Source organism: Anarrhichthys ocellatus, unplaced genomic scaffold (genome assembly GCF_004355925.1).
Source record: "Anarrhichthys ocellatus isolate YVR2014 unplaced genomic scaffold, GSC_Weel_1.0 scaffold9, whole genome shotgun sequence".
NCBI classification, from domain to species: Eukaryota; Metazoa; Chordata; class Actinopteri; order Perciformes; family Anarhichadidae; genus Anarrhichthys; species Anarrhichthys ocellatus.
In genome coordinates this window covers 10,670,210-10,690,476 of record NW_022280039.1, presented here as the reverse complement: position 1 = coordinate 10,690,476, position 20,267 = coordinate 10,670,210, and the positions used below count along the sequence as shown (strand labels likewise).

The 20,267-nt window shown below is 42.0% G+C and overlaps 1 protein-coding gene across 1 annotated transcript in view; it reads right to left on the bottom strand.

The window, feature by feature from the left end:
• The window catches only part of srrm4 (serine/arginine repetitive matrix 4), a 55,709-nt gene that overhangs the window by 19,490 nt on the left and 15,952 nt on the right, over positions 1–20,267 (bottom strand). The gene's annotated exons all lie outside the window — the stretch shown is intronic.

Here is a 20,267-nt window from a genome sequence, read left to right as displayed (position 1 = left end):
GATAGCTGTTTGATTTAAGTATTTGTTAGCTAGTGGCCAGAAATAATTAAACAGATTTCAAAATTGAGGCGAATCATCTCGCGTCCAATGCCGGCACAAAGCTGCTATAAGTCAGGTGTTTATCAATTCACCCGCTTCCACCCCGAACCTGCCAAAAAACCTCCATTGGCAGTAAAATCTGTCAGCAGGACGAATGACTAAATAAACTGGTTGATTAGATGTGAGCACACAGATCTAGCCCTGCTTATTATCCTCTGTTTTAGTCATGGGAGATTTCAGCATAATTACACATTCTCCTCTTCTTCAAGTGGCTCTCGTCTGATTGTAATGAGAAGATAAACGGAGCCGAGATTATAGGCCGTCAACACCCCCCCCCCCCCCAGACATCTTGATTAAATCTCACTCTGTGTTGTTGGTTTTTTATTTATGCAGCAGAGTGAAATGTCAGTGAACAACCAGTAGTAAAGGGGGGGGGGGTTTCTCACACCTCCCATCTGCATACAGCAACAATAATCGTCAACGCGCTACACTACGGCCTGCTTTCAGCGATTCCTCCTCCTCCACTTATTTCTATTTGCATTTAGATGTAGGCCTACGTGTTGATTGAATGAGTAGCTATCTGACAACCTATTCGACCAAAGCGGGAAAATATGGAAACCATCTGACATCATGCAAATGTGTCACTCTTTCAGCGGAAATCACGGAGGACTTTGATTTGATTCAACCTCGTTCGCTCTCTTCTGTGGCCGGGCCACATCACAGCAGTCAATTCTCAGCTGCAAAGCAGACCGTACACACGCAGAGGTCTTTGGGTGTTGAACACTTTCAGTGTGACAAAAAGATATTGACGATTCTTCCTGCGAAGACTTAAACAATACAAAAAAGGCCGACACGTTTCCGCTCGGTGTTCCTGAATAAAGCCGGAGAGCAAAGTGGCCCAAAAGCTCCTTTAACTGTTATTTGCTGTCACTCTAATAAGAGCTGAGGTCGAGGAGTTCTGAATGAAATCGATTTCGCCATTGCGGATGCACATTCCCTTCATCCGGCTCTGCAATATATTGCTGAAACTTTCCAAGCTATAAGCACCTGGATTTACCGTGGGCTGTTTGTAACTGTCAAACAACACACCTCACACACACACACACACACACACACACACACACACACACACACACACACACACACACACACACACATAATTCATAACCTGGCAGCGGTTGAAGGTATTTAAAGGGACAGTTAAGATCACCAAACTGGCAGAAAGCTTGAAATGAACGCAAATACGGACTGGATCAAGCGAGGGTACTCAATGACGAAAAGCTCCGTGGACACTAATCCGTCCCACTTTGTGACTTTTTGACCTCTTTCTCTCATCATGTGTCATACTGCACATGCACGCTTCGGCGCCGCTCCCCACGGCGATGAGTAATTCTGTCACTGGAGGCTCGGAGGAGCGACCACGCTGGGACTAGCTCTTGTTTCCGTCTTTGTCACAGAGGGAGGGTCTCGCTCCTCCCGACGCGGGGGCTCCTCCGCTCCGTCATACACGGCTGCTGTTCGCTGTCATGTGGACGGGTAACAGACACGGACAGATGGTGCACAGAAACACACTGCAAAACAGGGAGACGGCGAGATTTTGAAGAGGGGGATGATGTGATTTTTACCTTTGAAAAACCTCTCTACATCTCTATTGCTGCCCTGAAAATGAAAAGTTTCTGTATTCTCTGTGATATATTCATCTGTGCCATAGAGCTCCACTGTTGACTATAAACACACTGTTTCACTACGTAACATGCTCCTTTATTTACAGCGTACATGGGCACTGCAGTTTATTTTGAGCCCGTCCCAAATATATATAGTTCACAAATCCACAAATAGTCCTTTGTACTAATATTTTTTGTTGCTAAATAAGCAGATTGTCTTAAATAAGCAGATTGTCTTATTTGTTGCTAAATAAGACATATAATAAACGTTTATAATGTATTTTAGACAAGGGTGTCGTAGGAAGTGCAACAGAAACCCTTTTTTTAACACAGACTTATCCTTTGAGGTGAGTAAGAATTAGTGGTTTAGGTACATTATATATTTGATGTCGCGTGTTGTGCTTCAAGTCAGTATTTAACCAAGGTACAATCGGTCCCGAATCTTACTTAAGTGTGTGCTGAAGTTGTCTAAACATAACCATAACAATTGTATTAATGCTTTAGATTCCTTAATATTGTACGGAAAACAACATTTCTTAATGCCACATACCTCTGAATGCAAATGAGTTTAATGGATTGACGTTTCAGCTCTAGTTAATCCACAGAAAATCAAAACATTAATGAATTTAGTAAAACGAACGTAAACGCCAAAAGCCAAAACATATTTAACCTTTTCAATTTGTGTTCAATCTAACCATCTGCTTGTCAGTTGAACTTCCATCTCTGTGCTGATATATTCATCCAGAGCCACAGGAGGATCGCCATAGTTTGTGTACAGTTTCGTTGTCCACGGCCAGTTTACGATACTAAATTGAGATAAACTGCTACAATATCTGCCAGGAGCTGCTCTGTAATCTGCCAGCTGCTTTGCACAACGCTGGCTCGCTGTCGGATGGGCTCAAACTCACAGCATCGGCTGACATCGTACAGGTGTGCAAGAAGCACGCCAGGCGGCCATTAAACTAACCAGCAAAACGCTGCTACACAGCTCCGGTGTTTGCGTTAAAAACGTGTCAAAAATCACACAAGCGATTAACACAGATTGCGTTCTCAGCTGCCTCAATTACAATCTGCAAAACATGTTTTCATCGGCACTCTGCTTTTTCTGTTTATTCCAAAGCTGTTATTTTGCTTCGGGAGGCCTTCTGGGGCGTTCGAGTGCGTGCAGAGCTGGAGGACTCTGGAAGATCTATGACGACACAACAAAAGACACAGCACTTTCCCCTCTAAACCTGGTATCTGTAGACACCCCGCTGTGACAGAAAGAGATCTTACGAGATAGAGTTAAGTGACACTCGAGGGGCATTTGTACATTTTCTGTGATCTCATCTGCTCCTGAAAGCACAAACAGACAAATGCACTTTTTGTTTTTGCTTTGGTTGTGTTTTGCTCTCTCAGCGTAAATCAGTGTACCCTCACACACCTTTGCTTCTCGGGTCAATTTAGTTCACTTCATTTTGTTTGGACACGTCTGCACCACTACTGTGCACTGGATCATCCTAATACTCCTAAAGGTCGACTTAATCTGCGTTCTTTACCGGGGTTTTCAAATGGAGACGCCCACTCAGCCGTTTGCTTACTTTGGTTTGGGTTAAAATATAATAATGTGAACTTCATAGAAGTATTTCTTCTTTGTGATCCATTTAATTATCTTGTGACGCCCAGAGTGAGAACATTGGAATCTGCTGATTCTAAGGACTTTCATTAGCGACTTCATTTAAAAAAAACACAAATATACTGTCGGTTCCAGCCCCTCAAAAATCCATATTGGTCGACCGTGTGTCGTTTTGGTTGCCATGCCATCCCCACATACCTGCTGATTGCTGAGAAGACTCACGCCTAATAGAGCAGGTGAATAACAAACTGTGGCAAACAAGTTAGGGGTTATACATGGAAGGATCAATACAGCTAACCCTAAAGCAACAACAGGAAAACAACATCAGGCGATCGAGGGACGATACGTCACTTTTTAACTTTTTAACTTTAAGTAGTCCCAAGAAGAAGTGTGGAGGAGCCAAAGGAAATTAAATATTTTCTTTCTAGATTCTCAAACTCAATTAAGACGTTGTGTCGAAAATACAAATCAAATGTCTACTTTTGAAGCTAGTAATTGCTTAATAATGGCTGACATTAATGGCAGAACTCTTGGAAAGAAACTTTACTTCTACATGAAGTCTAGTGGAAAATAAAAGATTTCCTCAGAGTGTCATTTCTCTTGACAGTGGAGTGGCCCTCAGTCCAACAACCCACACATCCTGATTATTCAAAGTGGAGGGTTGCCAAATTGTGCAAATTAGCACTTAAGGAGCTCTGTTCTAACTTACAAGCTTGTAAACACGTCAAGGCCATCAGAGCTGATAATGGAGACCGAAGAAGGACTCGCATGACCTTCATCCTCTCAGGAGACATTTGTGTAAGTGAAAGTAGAGTGTGCAGAACTCGGGTGCTTTTATACATTTTTTTCTCCCCATTTCCACATGAGTTAAGAGTTCCCCCGCCAAACTTGAGGTTCAGGGAGGCTAATAACCTTTTCATTATCCATGTCAGAGCCACCAGGAACAATTGATTATCGTTATTATAGGAGTGATGATAGTTGAGATAATTACCAGGGAAAGAGATGATCTACTACCACAATCAGAACCCAGACAGGGTGGTCCCAGGGCACTTTGCTTTAATTTACACCCAGAGTGTTTATCCCAGTTTCAGACTCAAGTCAAGAATAACTTTATCATCACCCAAAGGACACAAGCGAGCAATTAAATCCACATAAAGTGGATGAGACGCTTCCCTCACGAGGCTAACTCCTAAGGCACTCATAAACCTGTTCAAAGTTTCCAATGCGAGGCGGGTACTTTTGAGCAACGCGTTATTGATTCAATGTTAAGACTATTTTGAGGCAATGATTCAGGTGAAGACGCACACAAACACACGGGCATGCAATCAAGCGGTCCCAATCAATTAGGCACACGAGCAAAACATCCAACCACTTGATTACTGAGGCTGCCGTCAAAACTGTACTCAATTTAAATGAGCGTCTGCATGAGCTGGCATGTTTAGGAGTTTAATCTAAGATATCTGACTAATGAACACTTGTGTTGCCATGAAATTAATCCAGTTTGCGTAGCGGCTCTTGTGACAACCGTTCTGGGGGTGGTCAGGTCCCCTGGAACAAGTTTGTTCCTGTAGCAGTGTTGTTTCTTTTCTTATGGGTAAAACACCTCATGAGTTCCCTCCCCAGCGGAGGGGATTTTTCTCCCAAACGTACGCAAGATGGGTAATAGATTTTTTTTTTGTGTGTGTGTGTGTCATTTCTCCTGCTAGAATAAATTGCAAGGATGGATGCAAATCCTTTTGGGCGGCTGAGATCAGCCCCAAATTGGCCGCCTCGTCTTCCTTACAATGCATGATGGGAAGGCAGAATGATAGAAGTGAACATCAAAGAATTAATGGCTGTTCAGCCCCCGTTAGGCGGTATCAGTGGCTCCAGGCAATTTCCTGTCTTCACTAGTTTGTTCCAAATGTAAGATCCAACTTCAGCATTAAGCTTCGACAGTACATTAGGCTGTAATTATGTAACGCTGGGAATGGGTTTTTGTTCTCCATTTTAATTTCAAGGTTCATGATTTATCTATAAATGAATTCTCTATAAATCAATTCCCTTCAACAGTTTGTATAAACACATTGCTCCAAAGAGCAACGGCGGGAAATAACTAAGTAGACATTTACTCAAGCACAATTTTAACTTTAATTCTATTTCATGCTATTTTATGCTTTTGCTCCACTTCATTTCAGAGGCAAATAATGATCAATAATCCTTTATTCGTATTGCCATTATTATTTAAGATTTTACATAAAAACACGTAAAAAATTTGTTTTTAGTTTCCAACATTTTGGGGTTGTCGTTACTGTTTACAAACAAGCAGCTGGAGCCTCTCGTCACATTTGGGTGGTCTATAAGTTAACAGTTCCACCAATAAGAGGTTTCCCCTCCAAACCTCCCAGACGGCCTGTTTTTAATAACTGTTGAAGCCAAAAAGATGTAAAATGATGCAAAGATTACAGAAAAGGCACAAAATTACAACGCAAACGTGTGTAGAGAACGAGGGTGCTGCAATTTATTTAAACAATGTTCACGTCCTTTTTGTTAAATAATTAGTTAATTGTTTGTCATAGCTTTTTTTTATGAGTGCGAATGTAATAAAGTTTACTAAAAAGTTTTCTGGATCTGCTCTTTTGATATGCAGAATGTGATTTTACAGGGTAAACAGTTCCAGAAGCTTTAAATGGTCAGATGAAGGCTGAGGTATCCGTAAATTAAAAAATAAAAATACATTCAACTGTAGTAAGTTTTGTCTGCTGTTAATAATAATGCTCCAAAGTGATCTGAAATTGTTTCGTTTTAATTAAAAAGACCTAATTTTCTCCTCAATTCATCTCCTAGTATCTTTAATTCACTGTAGAAACTCAGAGCGTGATACATGCACCAACATGTGAATAAGGGGCGACTGGCTCTTCAAGCACTGGTTATATCAAGTAGTTAAAATGAGCTTCATCTCAACAAGCTACAAGAGTAAAATACTGCTTTCACACTGACGCATCAGTATGAACTCTTCATTTCATACTAATATGTCAGGCAAGAGTGCTTCTACTTTTGTTTTTTACTGAAAGCAGGATTTTAAAATGCCAGGCTTTTACTGGTAATAGACTATTTTCCCACTGACTAAATGTAATTTGTAGAAAACAAAGTGGATTAATTGATTGTACATCCTGTGTATGGACGATAATGTGGCTTTGTGATTACACGTGGAGAACAACTGGCCCTGATTATTTCAATCAGAATAACTACATAGTATTTTGAATATGAAAAAAACTCTACATCCTCTCCTCGCTGTCAGCCAATCAGCAGCAGCGAGCCCTGTTCCCCTTCCGGCGGGTGAGAAGGCTGCGAGTGACTTTAACGACAAGCGAGGTTGGTTTATTCAATTATTGGGTCCCGATGATAAAATGGGAGCAACATAATGGCTTGATTAATTTCCTTATCACGGTGAGCATAAAGAGTAATTACAACCAAATCCACCGCTTGGCGAACCACACATCAATCAAATTAAAGCAGTCTCCACTCGGCAGCAATCACTTCCAGAACAGCACAAATGAGTCGATGGGCTCAGGACGCCGCCTCCGGCCCAGAGAAGCGTTTACCCGAGAGCTCCAACACCGAGCGAAAAGGTCACACAGGGAGTTCTGTGCATGTCGGAAATCATAAAAGAAATTATGTATGCACACTTATAATGCCGGTGTGAGCCAGGCTGGACAGGACCTCTGTGAATATATTTGCCTGAAGCGGTCATTAAAGCTCGTGACAATCTTGACGACTGGCCCGCTTGTAACAGGAAAGAACACTGTGTGAAGCTGCGACCAAATGTCAACGCATAATAACGCGTGAGCGACTCTATGACCCCCAATCACATCCACGAGCACTTACCACACAGTGCTAATTACCAAAAAGCAACTATACTACGACTAAAACTGAGCTGATGGTGAAGTTGCTTCACTGTTATCGTGAGGGAGAATCGGTAAACAGAGACTGAGTGAAGCTCTTTGGTCAAAAACCACGACCGTTGACCTCAGCGCTGAGGTCCAACATGGCCGCTCGTCAATTTTAATGAACTGTGCCCGAAGCCTAATGGAATTTTACAAGTACTCCTGATACTCCATGTATCAGAAATGTATCAGAAATCACTGCTTGATTATATTACAGATGTTATGAAGCAACGCAGTATGTTAGAAAACATCATTTGTACATTTTAAAAGGCAGACTCGGCCCAGTTTGTGCCTCTAATTTATTACCATAACATCTGAGTCACAGAGCTTCCATTTCCCTGCCAAAAAATAAATAAGTAAAAAGCTGGGAGGTCATTTACCAACTGCCACTTTTCTCAAAGTATTTCCAGAAAGGCCCTCTTATACATGGTGGTGGCACAAAATAATAACAACATCATTTATACAGCATGTTTCGAAAGCGAGTGCTTCACAAAAGATATTAAACCAACCGATGCAAAGTGCAATAAAATGCAACAAATTAAAATGTAATTAAGGTGCGATATAACAGATGAAATCAGAGACCTGATAGAGGATCTACAGGCTGCACTCAGGTTTGTATGGAGTTAGAAAGTCAAATATATAGCCGAGGTGATCATTAAATTCTTAAAATATATTCAAACAGGCGGCCAAACATAGAGATATATACTATACATGCAACCTTCTTTGAACATCCGAGTTCACTTGGCGATCACAATTAAACCTGTTATCAACTGTGACGCGGAGATTTCTATAATGAAATGTTGTTTGATCTGACTCATGAGTTTGTAGAGACTGACTGTATCTGGCGCTCTGATAGTGGGACCTTCTCATGCGAGTGCTCTGATTAATAAAAGGATGCATCGATTTTGAATCAGTAGGCTTATGTTGTTGTCTTTTATTTTTTCTGAGGCTATCGCCAAGAGGCTGCTCAAATAGTCCCGCGAATTTGGAAAGTGCAACGTAGTCGGCATGATGATTTCCTCAGGCGCACCAAGGAGATCGATTGAAAGCTAAATTTCAGATTTTTCTGAAACAGTTAGTTTTATTTATAGGCTGATATTTACACCAAGATAGGCCATAAAGCATGATTGACTTGAAGAAACCAAGCGACTCCATGTAAAGTCAGTCATTCAGCACCCCCATTTAGCCAGAATGGAATGGTCCTTTGATTTATAACCACATTTTTCCACCACTACTGCAAATTGACTGTGAGAGCGAATCAGGCTACTTGAATCGAATCGTTGATTTTGGGGAGACCCTGAGAAGAGTCTTTGAGGGTTCTGGAAAGACCTTTACAACATTGTTGTTTCACAATCTTCTGCGTCAACACTGAAAGAACCTCCTCACTATTTATTTTTTTTGCTTTGAATAGATAGCCTGGAGGTTTATTTCCAGCTAATCATGTCCCACCATACTGTGCGTGAAAGAATGAGGCCTTAATTTGAGGAAGAAAAATACAAGTAAAAGAGAAAAAAGCATGTTTTTGGATGAAGTAATAACTTATATAAGTTGCAAAACGTAAATGTCATGACAGTAAAATCCAACCACTCTATCCCCAACGCTGTCTGTGAGCTTTATTACTGAAGTCAGAACATCTCATTAAAAATACGAAATAGAGGAAAGATTTAAAACTGTAACATCGACTGGAGGATGAACCCTTTTTGGAAAATTAATTAATTTGATTTAGTCAGTGAGTCATAGCCTAAAGCCTTCGTTTGACGAGGGTAAACCTGCTGGATTCCATTGGCAGCTCTTTCTATTTGCCTTCCTTCTGTAGAGTTCAAATCAAATCCAATCACAGTGCCAGCGCTCAGATTCACGAGAGCCGTAAGTGCTGCGGTTCATTATAGGAGCCGCTTCGGGAGTAGAGGAGGGGAGGCCGAGTCGGAGGGAATGTTGAGGAGTTTGAATAGCGTCTTACCGGGTGGTGACATGTCAGATGTGGTCACGTGGATGTGTCGGGTGCCGTCTGCGAGGTAATATTTGTGCCAGAGTGAGGTCACGTCAGAGCTCGGGGGGCTGAAGCCCCGGGGCTCTGACAAAGATGGCATCATTCCCTGTGGCTGCTGCTTTACATTGCAATCCTGTTACAAGCCGCTTCGGCTTGAAGGAGCAACATGTTAGGCGAAAAAAGTTCATTCCAGTGTGGAGCGCTGAGCCAAGGCCAGAACTGCACCCCCCCAGCAAGCAGCAACATGCACAACAAAGGTCGGCTGACTCTTGATTAGCCCGAAACCTCACGTGAATAACCAACACTGTGGCGCCATCGTCATCATCACGCCGCCATCATCATCACTGTCATAACCATTGCAATCCAACGCCGCTGTTTCAGAAAAACTCGTCACATGGTCCTCTTGGCCCAGATTGTTAACATCTAAACTGGAAGTGTTCCTCCTCTTTCACGCATCGTAAACCTTACGTAGGCATCAATTACTTGCTTCCAAATCGAGCTGGAGAAGTGATTAGAGGGTTCTTTGTGTGGAGGCGGAGGGAGGGAAGCGGGGATAGTTGGGTCTAATTAGCAGCTTGCGAGGCGCACTTCCTCGTTGCACTTCTTCCTGTGTGAAGGAGATTACTGGAGAGCCTTCCGCAGACGCTAATGTGGCTAATGTATGTGGAGTGCAGCGAGCAATAATCATGGCGCGCACCCACGTGTTTAATTAGCACGACTATGGAGATGAACGACGCGCTGCCGGGAGGAAGCCGCTGAGGTGGATGGATGATTGGCAGAGGGTGCTTCTGCAAGAGTTTGACCAAAGAAGGAGACAAGAAAGAGGCGAGCACGTCATAAAAAAAGAAAGTTGGATCAGGGAAATGAGCCTTCAAGTCTATGCTGAAAAGAAAGTAAAAAATGTTCCCCAATGAAGTTGAATTTGCTCCCTCAAACAGCAGATGAAAGATGGGTTCAGCATTGGACATTTCATTTGCGTGTTTTTGGGCCTGTGTGAAGAAAGAGTTTTTTTCCCCCGAGGAGCTAAACAAACACCAATTAATTGGGAGGACAGACAGAAAAATAAAAATGTCATCTGGCTGAAACTCAATCAGCCAATTAAACAAGTAATATTTACCGGCAACTGCAAAGAAGAGCGTAAATAGCTGTTTCCATGACACTGAAGGTAATTTAGAATCGGCTTTGACGGACCAGCAGCCATTGCTCCGTGCGTTAAGGACCTTCCGAGACGCGTTTTCCCATTTCTGCCTCCAATTATCCAACCATCACGTCTCCCTGTAGTTGCTCCATGGGAATAATTCACGGCATTAAATTAACGGTTTCTCCACACACCTGTCTGGATGTACACACCTCGATGGAGGAAACAGATTGGGACCCAACTGTACACTTTGGTATTTCAATCTGCCTTAATGAGCTGCCGGTGTTCCCCACTAATTTGAGTCAGTAAACATATCAGGTTTGCAGCCCGCCATGACAGGCGGAATGAAACCCAATGGGCCAGTCCACACCTCGGTGCAGGAGAGAGACTAAGGGAACTCCTGACAAGATCCAGATATATGCTGGTAATTAGAGAACGGGTTCAGGATTGACTAACTTCTACCTCCATCCTCGGCTGTGACGTCCTCTCCTATGCAAAGGAGCCATGTGAATTATTCACAAAGGCCCGCTTGTGAGAATGTTTCACAGTATCTCTTCCCTCATTAGATAATCAATGTGAGTAGAAGAGTGGACCACAATTTTGAAAAAAGATAATGAATCCCCCCCCCCCCATTTCCTGTTGATTGATGTGCTCTCATAGGAGCAGTGTGCGATCCGTCAGGGAGGGCTGAGATGATGTCACAAGTAACATCTGGATTCCTGGATAACAATGCGTTTTCACACCACCTTTCTTTTTAATGACATGTCTACACCATCCCGTACACGTTACAAATGGGCATATTTGGGAGGAATTAGGTCTCGGACAGAAAATGGCTAACAGTGAGGCTGATGATTGGATTCATGGAATTCAATTTATTCTAAATTGTACCTAAAATTGAGCTGCCTGCCTGAGCTGGAGAAATAGAAGTCAACGCAACATTTTTCTTATAAAAGAGGAAAAGCATTAAAACCCGAAAGCACCATAGCTGAGATTAACACTGAAGCTGAGACATAAATAGAATCATAAAATCTTCTTTTTAATGACCCGAACTAGCTTGAATTACCCGACATCTGTCCCGTTTCCCCCTCACCTGAGCTCATTACAGTTTGCACAGTATGCACTCTGTCTTGTCATGCTGCTTTTGGTGTTGAGACGTGAACAGGTAAGCCGTCCCCACCCTCCTTCCTCGTGTTCTCATCGCCGCTCCGTCTTTGCCTCCTACCAGGTGTGCCGCACGGACAGACGGAGGCGCAGCTTCCAACCGATCCAGCAGACCTACCCCCACTTCCATGCAACAAATGTGCCTAATAAGTGGATGGCATCATGTGCAATCTTCCTCCAACTAACTCCCCACTGTCTTCATACGCTTGCATCAGACCTCCAGGCTTGTTCGTTCTTCGTTCCCGTGTGCAGCTTTGACCTTCTGCCTCTGAATATTTGAATCCGGTGCAGGAAGCGGAGTCTTGGTTTTTTGCGAGCTCCACAGTCCCGTAACGCCCGCTGTCTGTAGTGTATCAAAGTCAGGACCTCCTCCCACGTTCTGCTGCTACACCCGGTGGGCTGTTACACGGGCCATGGGTGTCACATCCTCAGTGTAATCTCTCTCTCTCTCCATCTTTCCTGTTCTTCCTCTCTGTTTACTTGACTGCATTCTTTGTCCGTCACATTGGACCTCATGCAAGTTTTTGCATCTTAACTTTCTCTTACTTCTTGCGCTGGTACGAGTGTGCCTCGTCAGATTCAGCAAACGCTCCTAACTTCGGATAACTTTGGTAATGACAAGTGTAAACATGATGAATAAGAATCGCAAAGTTGGAATTACCATATTTAACGCCCCAATAATTCCATATTGGGCTACGAGCCCTGCCCCATATGTGTTGAATTCCTGCTTTCAGAGATCCATAGAGGAAAGTCTATGATTTTAACAGCGTCAGCAGAGGAATTAAGGGTACGTGTTACAGACAAAGAATGGGGAAAAATGCTGCGTCACCTGAAGGTCACACTGTCACTGAAAAATGTCTGGAACAGCAGAGCAATAAAGGAGGAGGGGTTTGAATAAACTAAGTCGTTTTACAGTTTTGAGATGTTCATATTGATATTGTAGCGTTACACAATAGCATCATTAACCAATTTAAATGAATGGTGATGTCATTCGGCTACATGAATAGATTTAGAATTATATTAGTCTATAATAGGATTTGAATTGCAAACAGGATGATGTCAATATAATAATGAAATATACATGCTATGAGTAAAAAATGCACATGTATGACTTCTACGACATGTCTGTAAATTGTGTTTGTTGCCAAGAGAAAATTTCAAAGGCGAGAAAATTGCTGAATGCGGCAAGTTCGTCTAAATTACTCGTAAAAGCCACTTATTAAAAGAACGAATCTGTTCGAGTGGTTCCAGCATCTCTGTCGTATATATCTCCACTTTCATCTCCCTCCGGTATCTCTAGAGAAACCATTTTAAATGGCGTCTGTTGCAGTAGTCTCACAGCATCACACACACACCACAACCACGAGGGGAGTGACCCGGTGCTGACAGGCGCTTATAGAAGAAGCATTGCCATGCTGCCCACTCTACATGGCTGTGCATGTGTGTGTATGTGCGTATTGGAGCGTGTGCTAAGACGTCAGTTACAAGCGTGGCACGTCGCTGTTGGCCCTTGACGAGACTTTACATTAGCTATGCAACCTGGCATCTAAAATAATCATCTTAAAAAAAGGAGAGCAATCAAGACCCCCCGTCGACTTCCTCTCCCCCTCCAAGCTAATCAGTGTGGATGCTGCTGGCTGTCTGCTAGACTTGATCTGATTGTGAGACAGAACACTGTCAGCCGGTAAAAGATGAGTAGAGCAGCATCCACATTATGCTATGATCAGAGGGGGCATGGTGGTCCAGCAGTCTTTTTATGCTACGTGGACCCTACGTTGAATAAAAGCTGCTAGACAAACCCAGCCTGTCTGCTACAAGGGTGTTCACCTTTGACTCCTCTTTGAGAGAGGTCTCTAGAAAATAGAAGGTTCATTTTGTCCGTGTCTTTTTTGGATCATTTAACCACCTGCATGAAAGACTATAAGCGATGATAGAATTAACCTGGACCTTAACTTTGGCCAGATATCGGGCAAGCAAGTTTTTTTTTCTGTAGGTTGTGGAAGTAAATGTTTTTGTTTTTTTCAATTGAAGCTGAAATGATTTTTGACAATTTATAGGCCAAAAGATTCATTGATTACTCGAGGAACCCTCAAGTATGCCGCATTTTCAATGACAAGTTGAGGTTTGTTTTTTTCCTCCTTAAACTGTACCACCAAAGGTAGATGCCAGATGGAAATGTTTACTTCCTATCTGGCCTCTAAATTGATTGATTGATTGATTTCAGTTGGTGAGATGGGGTCTGCACAAGAAGCATGTTTACTGCAGGTCCTCCATGACATATTGTATATTTGAACTCTTGTCCTTCTTGCACAACATGAAAAATATCCTAGTTTTAATTGTGGAATATTTTCTTTGTTTTTGTAAATAAGAAAGCTTTTTAAAACTAAATTCAATTCTTTAACTACGTATCTCTTAAAGCAGAATTGTTTTGGCACGTACTCCGAACACGCTATCCCACAACCAGTCTTTGAAAAACAAGTCAGTGCAATAAATCCTGTGTGTCACACTGTTCATAAAACCTTTATCACCATAAAATCAAACAATGACACATGGCGGTTTTAATCTAAGCTAAAAACAATAATGTTCCCCAACTGGGCCCCACTTCGTCCCCGGAGGATTTCTAACCCTTCCTGCTGATGGCTGGAGGTGACCTCGGTCCATGTTGGTACACATAATTATCATTTCCCTTCGGGGGAATCGGTGATCAATGAGAGAGTGACCTTCCCCTCTGCACGCACCTTCCTCAACGTCGGATAATAAATTGGTTCATCTCACCTCCCCTACCGTCCGTGTTATTTAGAGGGCCATCGGAGGGAGTCCATTACCTTTTTATGGAAAGGAGGTTCATTCAATTTGCTGGCGACCCAATAAGAAGTTCTGTATGGATGCACGGCGAGGGGCTCAAGGGCAAGTGAATTATTCCATTATCTTTAATGTGTGGGAAGACAAACGGTGTCAAGGTCCTGAGGGGATTTATTTAGCTGTGTAACCTCTGTTCCTCAAGACGAAACAATACGAGTAAATACAAAGTCACAAAGGCTCCCTCATTCCTATTCACAGCTGTTTGAATGGATCTTAAGAATGCATTCCTCTTCAAAGAAGCTTAATTGTATTTCATATTTATGCTCCAAATAAAATTTTTACATTATCATTATTATTTAATTTATTTAAATGAACACCACTTATTTTGTTGTAGCTGCAACTTTTGTTTAATAATTTAATTTATTTTCTACAAAGATTTTCTTCCCTTCTGCTTGTTTGTTGTACTGTAAATAAAAACAGTAAAATACGTCGAATGTAATTTTTGTTCAGTCATGTAAACGTGCGAGCAGCGAAGTCTTTATTCCCTCTTTATTCCAGGGTGGAGGCTGATGAGAAGCATCACGGCCTCATGGCTTTGAAATGGTTTGCTTAATTAAAGAGTCTTCTTATATTTGGCTTAAACCTTATTAAAGGATAATCCCCCTTATAGTCAAAGGTGGTGTTTAAAGGATTCCCCATGCAGCGCTGTGAGGCTGCACATATTTTACTGTATTAATGTAGATATAATGAGTGGTATTAACTGTACAGTGACATGCACATTATGGTCTTGTATTTATTATTAATGTTGTTTATAGGAGTCACAGCTGTCTGTCCATTACAACTAATGATTATAGAACAAACTTCCCCCACTGTGGGAAGGTTTTATGCACAACAATCAGTCAAATAATACATCTATCCTTGAACAGTAAAATACTGTTACAACAATTTCTCCACATATTCTTAGATTTTGGCCTAAACAATAGTCACATTGATTTAATATGTGACATTTGCTGCATGAAATCGTGCCTCTGCTCTTTTCCCTTGAAGGTTAATGCTTCATTTCACGAAAGTTATATTAAATACTATGAGGGAAACTCATCTTACATCTGGCCAAGTGTAGATGATTCCAAAGACACAAGATGCAATGTGACAGTGTTAAAGGAATAGTTTGACATTTTGGTGTCTGAACATGAGTCTTTCGTTTTCCACAGTTAAATGAGAAAATTGATACCACTCCTTTAAATGTGAAGCTGCAGCCGGTTAGCTTAGCTTAGCATAAAGACTGGAGATGAAGGGAAACAGCTAGCATGGCAAAAAAAACAAAATCCAGCACCTCTAAAGCTCACTTATTAACACGTTGTTGTGTGAAGGCTAGTCGTGATTAGATTAGCATTCACAAACGTGTTAGCTCTTGCTTGTTGGCATTACGTTCTCTTTAAGCTGCGGAAGTTCATTCTGGGAAACGAAGGAACACTCGACACTACAAAGAAGTAATAATATTAATATGATGATGATTTGTGTCTTCCTTTATCATGACCAAATGCCAGCTGAAGTACAATATTTTTCTATTTCTACTGCAATCATACTCAAGGTGAAAACGTCAATGCAACAGCACATGCAGTGTGTAGGCACACTGAGCATAAAATCCTGATCTATTTTGAGAGCTCTCTGAAAAGCATCACCGCTTCATAACATAGGTAAACAGGCATAATATCATAAATTGCATATTTCATATTGTTTTCCACTTCGCAGGACATATTGGGAAACAAGATACGTTCAAAAATAATCCCTAAAGGCACGTATGTGAATGTCTTCGGCGTCTTGACAGCGTGTTTTTGTTGTTGTTGTCATTTTGTCGGCAAACGCAGCCTTTCTATGAGTTGAACATGAGCAGCAGCGGCGCCTGAGAAAACGTGCCGATAGATGTAAAGTTGAATCTCACCTTTTTGTCACTGAAATCCCATAAGCATATTCTCCACAGAGTAAATAACAGCGAGGGAAGGGCAACGCGAAAGTGACTCAGGAGTGGGGAGTCCACTCTCTGTTCTCAGGGGAACACGAGGAGACAGAGTTTCAGAGAAGGTGAGTCTGATCTTGCGGTGTTCGGAGCGGAAGAGAAATAGAAGAGGCGTGACGAAACGGGACTTAAGCCTTATTCACATGGGGCTGCTGCTACTGTTTTATGCCATTAATAACCAACCCTGTCGACCTCTGTGTCCTTGACTACAAACGTCTAAATATGCAAGTTGTGACTCTGCGATCATACAACTGGTCAAGAACGAGGTTGATGTGTTAATTAAAGGGGTTAAATCGTGGAATGGCTGTGACGGGGAATTAAGAATGTGTAGTTCATATTGCAAATTAAATAGAAAAAGTTTAAAAATAAAGTGGTAGATGCATAAAACTGAGAAATGATTGTAAGCCACTACAGCGACGCTGGGATTATTTTCACCTTGTGAGTCTGTGTGTGTCATCATGGCGTATCGGGAACTACTAAATAGTGAGCGAGTTGCATGCTGGGTAAATAGGGCAGGTATTAAGCTTCATGTCTTCAATCAACTTCGGTGTTGTTTTTCATTTAATTGAATGCCTTATTGTTATATATTCTTCATTATGTGCATTAATTTTGGAAAATTACTACTATCAGGATTCATACCCTTCACATGACCATATTTTGAGCCAATGCTAGCATATTTGATGTTTTTAGCGTTGTGCTGTGTGTTATCTTTTGGAGGACCATGGTTCGTCTCATATAATGAGAGAGCACAGTTTCTCCTTGTGTGAACATCCATTGTTTTTGCTGTGGAAACTGACTTATTTAGACTTCTGTAAGACACCGACTTCTACTTCAGTGTCAGTTGTAATTTTAGATGTAATTATTTTGGGTAGAGGGATGTGCTGCTCTAATGAGGTTTCCCATCATCTCACCGTACCGCTGTCACATCGTTTCACAGTCCACGTGATGATCGTGTGCTCTTGTAAAATCCCCGTTACAAACCCAGTTGAATTGCTAAGAAATCCGGTTTATCCTTCAGATATCTTGCTGTGTTAACAGGGCTTTTCTAATCCATTATTGCGATTACAGAAACTGGGTTTCTCACCTACATGACATTGCTGTTGCTGTGGCAGACAGCAACAGCAATCTGAGTGCATAGTTAATAACGTTTTCCACCTCTGTCTCCCTTTTTCATGACAGTAAGAACAGATAACCTCGTCTGTGCACGTTTTGAGGTGAAGCCAGGATTATGCTCTGTGGCAAAAAAAAAATTCAGTTGAAGAAATGTTAAGTCGTAAGATGGTGGTGGGTCTGGAAAGTGCTGGTTAGGTTGAGGCAACAACTTGAATAAAAGATTGTGGTTTCAGTTAAATGTCAATAAAGCAAAGAAGCTGTTTCGTACTTTTTCAAACGTTTAACCAAGAGGATCTTTCTCTTACCTAAAACCCGGCACTGGTGATAACTGCAGAATCTTCTTTGCAATAAGTACAATAAAACCGTTGCAAGTAAAAAGGAAATACTTTATCAATACACCTGCTCCACAAGCATAAACATAAAGCAAATTTGCCCCCAAACTCTAACTTTACAAATTATATAAGTGGTAGATTGGAAACAGATTTAAAATCACCATAACTCTTTGAAATTATTGCAAAACCATCTCACGTCCCAGAGCAATATTGGTCCTGTGAGATGGGGAACGAGGCTTTAGGCCCGGATTAGAGCTGATAGCCCAGACGGTCAGCCGCATTGATCACCAGAGGGGTAAGACGCTACGTTGCTAACTGGCTTTTAAACTCGACTCCTCCAATCTGACGCACCCTAACCTTGGGAGCTGTCAGTCAATGAGTGCGGCAGGTCTGTCAGTCAGGCTGGAGGACTGTTCTCTCACCTCACAGTTTATGAGGAAAGATAGGGCGTCTGTGAGATTATTCCCGCTTTCCAATACCATATTGGCCCCTAATCTCCCGCCTCTCTGGGGCCATTCTCAACAGGATGAGGTGTCGTTAAGGGCAGCGACAGATGGAGGGAGGGACGGTGGAGGACTTTAGGAGTAAATATGTCAATCACTCGAGGTGCTGAGAGGTTTCCTTGAAGAGGAGGAGAGGAGAGTCAACAAGCCGACTCTCTACCTCGCCAACGTCTCTACGTCCAAAGCGTTCAGACGCATTACTGCATTTCGGCTGCTGGATACTTATTATGCAGAATGAGTTTAAAAGAATTGTTTCCTTATCAACACACACACACACACACACACACACACACACACACACACACACACACACAGTGGTTTTGATTCATGTGCAAAACCTGTGGTTTAAAAGCGCTGCATTTCAAAAGCATTTTTCATCAGGTTGAATAACGAGGCAAATGTGCAGAAAGTCCCAAATAGACTATTCTGCTCTTTGACTTTGATGTTGATATCTCAGTGCATTAAGTTCACCCTTTGGCCATCATGAGAGGGATTATGCCACCAGTCATCTATTTGTTTACGCAAATCATCGCTTGATAGGCCGGCGCTCCCCCCACCTCGGCTGATATCAAACGAGCATGAGGGCGTCCCGCAGTCAAATTGTAGCCGGCAGCTCAATGTCCACCGCATGATATAATGCAGTGTGCTGTATTCTGCTGCAGCAAGTCCTGAAGTAGTATCCAAATATAGACAATGTAGGTTAATGTGGAGGTTGATGAGATTAGGCAGATGTTGTGCAACTTCAGTCTGTGACGCATCGTGATAATTGCAAACCTGGTTCAGATTCTTTGTATTTTAAATCTGTGGATTCTTTGCCAAAGGTTCCCTCGGCGCAATGGGAGAGAAGAAAAATCAGAAAGTCAAACTTATGGCGCAGTCTTAATAATTTAGCAGTCTTCCACAGAAGTAGGAACTCATTTAGATGAGGACAAAAGGCACTTGTGCATCACCCTGGTCGGATCAAAGGAAAATCATTAATTCGGAGCCTCCTGTTGGAGCCAGATCTGGTGTTTTATTGCGACTAGAGTTCCCTAAACTGTCTTCGGAGTCAAAAAGAGTGCTGAGACAAAGCAATTCTACTTATCCTGCAAGGGCACTGCTGAGCCCATGTTTAAATTGAATGCCCCAAAATACCCGTTTAATTATGTGGCTACCAGAGAGGCTTTCATGTTTTCCAAATGAATCAAGGCGAGCGCGATAACCAAATCTTTCATTGATGCAAAACTGGGAGAGAAAGAAGTGATAGGAAGCCACTGAAATGTGCTCGTATGCCAGAGACATTAATTATATTTCTTATAATTAGGTAGAATATCCCCAGATCACCCCGATCCCTGCAAGATAAATTTAATTAGTGGACAAATTAAACGGCACATGCAGTGTCCGTATCTTTATAAAGCATCCTTCTGAGGCTGGTGGATGTCTCAGTTTCTAATGGTTTACTGTCAATGTATGGTTAAAGACAAATTTACACCCCACCAGGCAAGGCGATAAAGCTGTATTGAAAAGCAGATTTCATCTCAATGTTGTAATGACAAATTCTCTTTGAAGGTCCCTTTTTTTTCTAAACAGGGATTTCTGGTGAATCAAAGCACAGAGCAATAGAAGCATTTCACAGATGTATGACTCCATGTGATGATAAAGGCTGCGTATAGCTAATGAAATACTGGCACTGAATATATAGCAGATCACCTCTCCATGGTGATGAATAAGGCTGACTTTAAAGGCTGAGAAGTTAATTAAACCTGCACTGTGGAGGACTAACCTCGCTGATGGCACAACACTTAATAGAATCATTGATTAATTATGTGTCTACAAGACAAACAAGACAACATGTTACACTAGAATTAGGTACTTATCTCCCACATGGTCTCAAGACGTTGAAATCGTAACACAAAGACATGGGAAATGAACGACCAAATTTCATGACAATCCGGTAAATGATTGTCCAGACATTTCGCTCAAAACCA